Below are 9,594 nucleotides of genomic sequence, written 5' to 3' on the forward strand. Positions count from 1 at the left end.
CACCCGCATCGGAATATAAATTGCGTTTTCCTCACAGACGTCGTTTCTGCGCTCCGCTGCTGTTCGATATAAAATTTATATCGCTGCAGGCATAATCCATTCTTCAGTTCAGAGCTGCTATACAGTGCTGTCGTCGTTGTCGTCCACCCTACTGTCATCGCCTATCTCTCCAATGGGAAAAAATGGTGGCTAACATCTCTGGGGTTAGCGCGCGGTGGGCCCCACTGACAATTCAAAATTAGTAAACAAAAACTTCATTTCAGGACTAATTTTCTGGGATGGAGTAATTGTTGTTAAGTGATTTGAATGAATTTATTACTATTATCGTTATGTACCACGTATTCCGTGCCGTGAAAAATGAGTTCGATTTGCAATTTAATTGTAATAAGACCGTCTTTCAACACGGTACGGTGCAAAACAAATTTTAATATTTGGTAACAATATTGTATCAGAAAATAACGCCCATAACAAAATAATAACGTGAATTTTATGCTGGAACCAGAAGCATAGCTGTGTGTCATCCGGCTGTTGTCGTCACATTATCAACTGAGCGAGCACAAGACGACCTTGTCATCGCAGTCGTCAGCGTCGTTCTCTCTAGATCGTTTGGAGGGTTCGTCGAAGCAACGTGTAGCGGCAGTGTTGCCACGATCCTCGATTTATCTGAATTTTATTGTATCTATCTGAGCTTTGTTACTTATTGTCTAGTGGCTTAAAACATCTTTGTTGATCTGCATTGGACTTCAAATACCAACAGTTGTGGAGTTTGTATTCAATAATGCGTACAAGAAAAAGTTGTATGTAAAATTCAAGGCAACTAAACGCAGAAATAAGGGTTAAAATATTTCCATACGGTGTAGTTTTAAGAATTTTTAACTGTGTGCGGCAGCACTGCAATTGTAAAAACTCGAGCTATTCTTCTCGTTTCTAACGATAATAAACCCGAAATATACCGTCGTTCTCGAGCAATGCTGGTATAAGTCCAACCAGACACGTATTCCCAATATGTTATTGCGCTTCGCTAAACTTTTTTTTTCAAGTTCGTTTATCTGGTAGGCTCAGGCGTGTATGACACTTTACGGAGCCACTGTTCTTTGTGATATGTACAATCAATATCATCTTATTAATACGTTAGTAAAGAGGAATATAAGCCAACGTACCCGTGGTGACTCGAGGTGAGTTTACAATATTTATGGATGCTTGGGATTCGGAATCAGGGAATTTCAGTTTCATATTCCGGCTTGTGGCGCGTCATTGTGCTCCAGGAATGGTTCAACTGGGAGCATTTTCCGGATAGCCAGAGCTACGGAGCTCTATGGAATAGAAAGAAAGAAATTATTAGGTTTTGATGGCAGAAGAATAAATGAAGCTATAAAGGGTCTGCATATAGACAACATCACGATTAGGGTTAAAATTAACGAAAATTCTTCAAAAAAACTCAAAAGCCAATTCCAGTTGTAGCCCGCAATTGAGTCGTTTGAGAACGACTGGCGAACTACTCCTGAATAACGAAAAAGACTCAATGAAACTGAACGAGGAACTACTGCTACGTACTCAATTTTAAACGAATGGCTTAAGCGCCACCTCTAATGAGGACCATTCATCGTCGTGTAGTTGCCCGGCATGAGACCTATCACTATTTAGGCCTAAGTTGTTCCTTGGAAAAGGTTGAGAAACGATCTTGCAGTCCCCGAATTTTTCCACATCAGTCTTACAGTTTTTGCATTTCACTCAAAAGAACATAGCACCCCAAATCACCCTAAATGAACGGTCCTGAAACTTACCATAAAAGCTTTCGTTTATCATCACTGGGGGCTACCCACCATTTACACCAGAGGTCGACACCGTCATGGAACCGGTTCGCCTTCACAACTCTAGTCCCACCGCCAGGCGGTTTTCAAATTCAAAAATTATGCGCGCGTTCTGAAATCTTTCACCATGCCAACACCACCGTGAATCAAGAGGATAGGGATCTAAACCAAATTGTTAGAGATCTAAACCAATTTATTAAAAGGATCTACTAAGGGTTTATTCATGGTTTAACAAAATGTATTCTACATAATTTCAGATCATTTGCTTTCACCTATCCTATCTACATGTGCGTGTCTTTACTCTCTACACCATCCACCTTTTCGTTGTCTGTCTCACGGAACAATAGCGCTTGCAAATTGCTAATTTTTGGGGGCCGGCATCTATCGAGATGGGCCTTTCATTAACGATCTCGGATCGTTGTCACATGTGCACACGGACGGGAGGAAAAAAATGAGCTCTTTGTACTTACAGGCCTGTTAGATTTTGCGATCGACTTTGCTGGCTTTGGTGATCGGCTACCTCATGCTGTTGGTAGATGATCGGACGGCGTGGAGGGAAAACGGTTGAAACTCGACGATGCTCACTGCTGATGCTGATCTAGCCACCTAGCAGGGCGAAACCGCACGGAAGGCGATTCTCCGACGTCGATGTCCACGTGATGATTGCCGCCGGAATGTCGCTCGGGCACGATACCGTCCACGATGGCCTTTTGGTGACGGAAGGCCGGGATATTTGCACTCAACGGAGGCTCGACGGAGGATGCAGCTACGGTGGGGCGAGTGGTTCCTAAATCGGACACAGAAAGCCGTCGCACGGCTGTACGACAACGGAAACTTTAGACAACGCACATGGCACGCACATGATTTTACACAATCGCATTACCTTTCTGATCACTAGCTTCTTTGCACAAAGGTACTTTTGAACTTAACTGATTGGGTGGGATTATCAGTTCACTATAATGAAACACGGGGAAATTAGCACTTAGAAAGATTTTTAAATAAACTACAATTATCACTACCTCGGACACCGCGTATTCTGGCAGAGCCACACTTCCGAAACTTTATCGAGACTCCAGGCAAATGGACGAGAAACTCTGTGGTCCTCAGATTTAAAGCCTCGAAACCGGAAGAACTTCAGTCCCGAACAAATTGAATAAAGTGGGTTATCATGTTCTTTTGAGTGAAAATACATCTCGCTTCCGCGGATTGCATCAGATCTTGCCGTCTCATTCTCCCGCCAATTCCAAGTAACGTTTTGACCTTCGCCATAAATCCGGACAGGTGACCTTCGGTTAATTCCGATTATATCAAAATTTCAATCTCGCGTTCGCGAAAGAGAGTATTTCTTGACCTCGCGAATTGCGTACGTTACGTCGTGTCTCTCAGTTGCATACTTTTCAGGCGAAAGGTAATTAAAATTTTTATAGCAGTGCTCGCGATAAGACAGGGCGGCACACATTTATGGTGTCAGTGAAGATTTAATTTGATTGATGCTTTTCTACTTAGTTTCTACGAACATAAATTATTACCACGGAAGTATATTCAAATATTTTATTGTATACATATAATAGTAAACAAGTACGAATATTTACAGTAACCATAATTAATGAGCATGAGCATGATGACCGTGCATTTCGTAGTTGCTACTCCGTGATCGACCAGAACAATCGCAATTGCACAGGGAACCAATGGATGGAAGCATGGGATTTGCTCTCCAACCTCAATGTGCACAGTCCGAGAGCTCTAGTATTTTGGATAGTCGATAACGGCGCTGGCCACGTCCTCACGGTCATCGGGGATGGGAAGGAATTGATGATGCAGTCACTCACCCACTGCAAGCCGAGAACACCTCTGCACTCGCCACGAGTTCCTGCGGAATTTTTATTGGAATCTTGGGGTTAAGGTTTTATGGCAGATGTTCGTCTTGGTTAACGGGTTGCCAATGTGATAGTTATGAAAGGGTGGTTGTAGTATTCTAATTGGATGCCGAAACGAACTTTTTCACTCATTTCGAATTCTAACAGTAACCTGCTAGAACTAATCAAGTTGTAGGTATAGGGATAGAAGATGGAAACGGTATGAAAGCCCATTTCCAGTTCTAGCGATTGCTAGAACATGAGAAATATATGAAAAGATACAAAGTAGGAAGAATGGAACGGGCCTGGGATTGAACCCACGACCTCCTGCGTATGAGGCAGAAGCGGTAGCCATATGACCACCAAGCCCGTTTATTTACAGTAACCATAATTAATATTTACAAAGTAACAGACGCTTGGCGTACCTGTTACATAGTGCTTAAAGAGGGAAATAAAATTTTAGATTCTATGACACTGCCCATAATTCCATTACCCATAATGCCATTACCCCGAATGAAGTTACCCCGAATGCCATTACCCCGAATAGGTACTTATTTCAAGTTTATACTTCATTTCGATGAAAAAAATGTTAGTCAATAAAAGTTTATTCAGAACTAGCAGACCCGACGAACTTCGTTTCGCCTAAAGTTGATGTTTTCTCTGGTTGATTCTCGTGTTATGAAGGAATTGATGTTTTATTTCTATGGGAGCCCCCCTTTGCAAAGGAGGGAGGGGTCTCGAACCATCTTAAGAACCTTCCCCGGCCCCAAAAACCTCTGCATACAAATTTTCACGCCGATCGGTTCTGTAGTTTCTGAGTCTATAAGGTTCAGACAGACAGAAATTCATTTTTATGTATATAGAAGAAGAAGATTAAAGATTAATATGAATCACCTGGAACTGTTTCAACGCAGTATAGAACTAAGTATCCAATTTTCCGCGAGCAGTAATGGCCGCCATCTTTCATGTGTTTTAGATTTGACGATTGAAGAGGTCAACTGCACCCAATGCGGTTAACTGCAGTTCACGTCAGCAAAGCTACAAAGGCAACACAGTTGAAGTTGCTCCTTGGTAGCTAATAGTAAAAGCACCGGTTTCCGGATGAAGCGTGATCCAATTCTCAGAATCTACTATTGAATGAGTGAGTGAGTTAGTCTTTTTTTTTCCTTCCTAAGGAGGGGGAATCTGCTCAACAGACATCTTGGGTTGTCCAGGAAGTGCGGGGTTAGGGACCACCTCCGACAGCAAACGAGAAAGGCAGAACTACATCCCCGACCCGCTAAACCGTTTCCATTGCCGCTAAGCCCATAGTCCCTCCGGTACAACCAGAAAGTAATGCTTCAAAGGGGGGCCAGTGCACGACGCACCCTCGAGGTTAGCTGCGTGTCCTTGCAGCATCGAACATCGTGACTCGCTTTTTTAGAAGAACACCATGGTATCGTGCCAGCGCATTGCCGGCTTTCCAGGTGGCCTTACCACGCCCTATGTCCTTGGAAGGTGGGAAGGGTCGACTTCGCGCCTGCTTCCCCCTGCATGACTGGTATCAAGAATGATGATGCCGCGTGCACCCCAAATTGACCTCTCTGCGATAGTGTCTATTCGCCATCACACAGAGGGACTTGCCAACGCGGTGCCTACGCCTACCCCAGCCTTGACGAGGACCCCTTTCCGTTCTCGGGCTCGGAACCCGCCCGGTTGACCGACGCCGCGAAAGCGACGATACCATGTTGTTCTTCGCGAGGCCACTTGTTTGATGAAAGGATCGAGTTCGACCACAGGGCATGGCCACCGGTATGACCCATGAAGCCGATTGGACCACCTCTTGTTTGCGTCTGAACTAGCCATCCTTGATTCCACGCGCCACCTCTGTGTAGCTCCGAGATGATTTGGACGACAACCGATAAAACGGCGTTCCAGCCAACTTCATCTTTACACATCCTCCGAACTAGGTTGTCCGGGGTAGTGTCCAGACCACATGTGGCAAGCATGTGGTCACGCATTGCGCGAAAACGTGAGCACACGAACAACACGTGTTCCGCCGTTTCCTCTAAACCTGCGCACACCAAACACTCGGGCAAGCCAGCTGCGTTACCTGCACTGTGAATTTGCAGCACGCTTAAACGCCGGGCACTTCGAACCCCCCATGGGGTGCTTGCTGTTCACAGCTTTGCTGGAACAAATCAAACAATTGGGAGGGTTCGTGCAGCATTGTGCCTTATGTCCCTCCAATCCGCAGCGTCGACAGAGCTTGCTTCTGTCAGGGCCTTTGCAGTCCTATTGCTTGTGCCCCGGTTCCAGGCACTTGAAGCAAACTTCGGGTTGCTTGTATATGCCCACAGGGCACACTGACCATCCCACCTTGACGCTCCCTAACTTGACTACCTTGGAGACATCCGCTGCAGATAGCCGAAGCAATGCTACCTGTGTCCCTGCCGGACCTTTTCGCAGCCGAACGGCTGCGGTGGGCATCTACACTTCAAACTGTCGCCGCAGTGCCGTGACGAGCTCTTCGACTTCGGTGATCTCGTCCAGGTCTTTAACCTATAGATTTACCTCCGTCGTGAGTGCCCTCACCCTGACCGTCTCGCCTAGTACTTCCTCAGCCAACTTCTTGTAGGTGGCGCCCTTTTGCGAGACGCCCTGCTTCAGCTCGAGGATCATTTCGCCCATCCGGGTACATTTTATTCGACGTACCTCGGCGCCGAGTTCACCGAGCTTGACGTCACTCCTCATCACCTTCAAGACGTCCGAGTACTTAGCCTCGTCCGTCTTGATGACTAGGGCATCGCCTCTGGAGCGATTGGCGCCTACCCTAGACTTCTTGCTACCCTCGTTCGCCTGGGCCTTCTTTTCAGCCCTTGACGTCTTCGGTTTCCTCTTGTTCTTGACCAGGGTCCAGGAGGCGTCATCCCCCTCTATTTCCCTGGTCTGGGGCGGCTGAGAGTTCTCAGCCTGCCGTAACCCCTTACCACCGTCTTTCCTGGGTGGACGGACCTTCCCAAGTAACACGGTTTGTTGTATGAGTGCAAAAAATACATCTTTCGAACATATAGTATGTTTCGTTTTGGTATGAAAAACTGCTTTGATTACTTTCACACGACTCAAACAGCGCAAAAATTATCGATATTTTCAACATCTTTCAGTTGCAACCTTGTTTTTGATTGTACATTCACAAGACTAAACTTAAGTACTAAGAATGTTTTCAGTAACCGACTTTCAACTTGGTTCTGTCAAATTGAATACCAAAACAAAAATGCTGATCAACACGTACAAAGAAATAAATTTTATACCAAAAACGAATGAAAACAAGCATGCATGAAATGGTGAACACCATTTTAATAATATTAATAAGCATATACAAACTGAATAAATAAATCAAATTTGTTTCGAAGTCTCGGTCGAAACAATATATGCGGCTCATGTTTCATTGGCTAACTTTTCATTTTACTTCTCCTAAATTCATGCGCCATTGATTGAAGAAAAATTTAACTATGCCAAAGCATAATTTTGAAATTGATATGTAAACAAATTCTCGAATCTGCAAAAGAAAAACAATATGGCGAGTTGTCGATAAACAGGGTCGATTAAGAACGTTCATAACATTGATCTTAAAAGATGTTGAAATTACGTTAAACTTCTATCATTGCGGTATATATTCTGACGAAACAAATGTCAAAAAATGAACATGTTATGACATTGTTCGTAAAATCTTCCTGTGGACTTGTTTTATGTTGTGAGAATTTAAAACGAAACATTTTAAAAAACCAAACAAATGTCAAAAATTTACATGTTATCAGCTAGTTGTGAGAATGTAGTATGAAACTTCTTCGCTGATCAAATTGCTGTATGTTTTGCAAAAACCTCATCATAGCTTTCCTTGAACATAACATGTTTTGTATTTCATTTTCCCGACCTTTATTCAACATCATTATTAGATCTTAGTTAATAATGATGTTTTCGGTGTTACTTGGGTTTCCAGATCCTTCCTCCCCCGGTGTGGGAGGTACCCGGGGTTCAGAATCCCAGCCCCACTACCCAGACAACCACACATCGCATAAGAATGCACGTTTAAAATCGTTTACCCATCCAAGTTTCATCAAAATCGCATTGCGATGCGAAGCTTATCAGTTTATTTATAAATTTTCCCGCACAGTAGGCTATTTTACGAGTTTATTTCAATTTCATTTGTTGACATCGCATATGACTGCAAACAAACTCAAATGAAATCGGATTATCTGTCAAACAGAGTTTGTTATCACAAATTACATCGCAATATATATCGAACAAACTCGCTTTTAAAATCATGCACATCGCATACACTACCGTACAATGTTGGATAAAAATTACACATATATCGCCTCCACTTTTATACGTAAAAAGCCTTTTCGCGACTAATATGCGATGAAATTTGAGCGCATATGCATCGCATAACTGAAAAACAATTCTATTATGCATGCATTCTGGTTGTCTGGGTACCCTTGTTCGGGGTAGTAACCCTCCGCGTTTTGGAGCGGCCCCGGGGAGCTCATCCCCTGGAGACTGTCTCCCACGTTTTTGTGTCTGCTCTGTTGGAGCAGTGACCCCGACGTGCCCGCGAATACTTGAGCCTCAGTCTGAGTAGACTTTGGCACCACCGTCTTCGCTGGCACGCCCTCGGTAGATTCGACCTTGCCCGAGTCCGCGAATCCTTGGGCCTCAGTCTGGGTAGACCTCGACTCCACGGATTTCACGGGTTTACACTTGGCCGTCCCGACCCCCCTCTCCAGCTTGACGTCCAACATCGACTATCGAAGTTTCAACAAGCTCCTCTTGAGGTCCTTGCTGATATTATGCTTCGATGACGCCGAAAGCTCATCGCGTTTGCGGTTCATCGCCTCCACAAGCCATGGGCCGTCTATAACCTCTACCGGCGTTTTTTTAGCCTAGAGAAAGGTTAAGTGACCCACGCTGACGCTGCGCACTGAGCTGCCGACTATTGCCTCTGGCCTCCTAGGCGGAGACCTGAACAACCCAATTAGGGGTTAGGGACAATGGTCCCGGTCTGTGTTGGTGCGTTGCGGTGTAAGATCTACCAAACAGAGCCATAACTTAATCCATTTTTCTAGCTAGGACAATAAGTTGTGGTAATTAGGGATTCATCGTATTTAGTCCCCGCTACCAACAGCAGTCTCAGAAATAAAACATAATTAATGTTGTCTTGTTTGAGGCTAGAGTGTGTGCAGCGGAAACAACTTTTCAAGCAATTAGGAGGCCTAAAAACCTCGGTACCCGGTCCTAGGCTGAACTGACTGCTGGAAAAATCGAGTTAGGGGTTTAAATACGTACTAACTCTTCATGAACTGGTGAAAATGGTAGTGAGAGGAACATACGGAAGTTCTTATTACTGAACAAATTCTCTTGCTTGAAATGGTCTTGTAGACAGAGTTTAACCCCGGGTTTTCATTGTTTTACTGGTGATATTCTAGAAGCAAGACAAGGATATGGCTAGGGCTCCGATGCATGGCCAAAAACAGTATCACTGTTATGTTTTCTCAAGAAAGGATTGATTTCCTATTGATAAGGGGCGCGCCTTCAATGGGATTGCTCTCTGTGAAGGGTCAAAATAGCGGAACCTTGTCATGGTGCTCTTGAGAAAACAAAACAACAACTGTATCGAAACCGATACTGCATTGCTTATCAATAGTAATGAAGTAATTCGACATGCACTTTAACACTAAGGATACGGGTAACGATACAAAAGATCTAATAACAGGTCGCAGTTGCACACCCGAACAGGAAAAAAAAATCCTTATCCCGGCACATTTCTGTCGCGGCACGAAGCCTTTGCGGGATACGTTGAGCTTCTGATAGAACTTGCCTGTTTCTTGAGAACGGCACAGCTGATCCATCTCCTCGCACTCCGCTTCTTCCAGGCGGCGTTTCTTTTC

The 9,594-nt window shown here is 44.4% G+C and overlaps 1 long non-coding RNA gene across 1 annotated transcript; it reads right to left on the reverse strand.

The window, feature by feature from the left end:
* Nucleotides 1-2,182: 2,182 nt before the first annotated feature.
* Nucleotides 2,183-2,957, reverse strand: LOC134225167 (uncharacterized). The gene is made up of 3 exons (XR_009983184.1): nt 2,831-2,957; nt 2,695-2,765; nt 2,183-2,628 (listed from the first exon to the last, which is right to left on the reverse strand). It is a non-coding gene; the product is annotated as an uncharacterized LOC134225167 (long non-coding RNA).
* Between the last annotated feature and the right edge of the window lie 6,637 nt (nt 2,958-9,594).

This window comes from Armigeres subalbatus, chromosome 3 (assembly GCF_024139115.2).
Source record: "Armigeres subalbatus isolate Guangzhou_Male chromosome 3, GZ_Asu_2, whole genome shotgun sequence".
NCBI classification, from domain to species: domain Eukaryota; kingdom Metazoa; phylum Arthropoda; class Insecta; order Diptera; family Culicidae; genus Armigeres; species Armigeres subalbatus.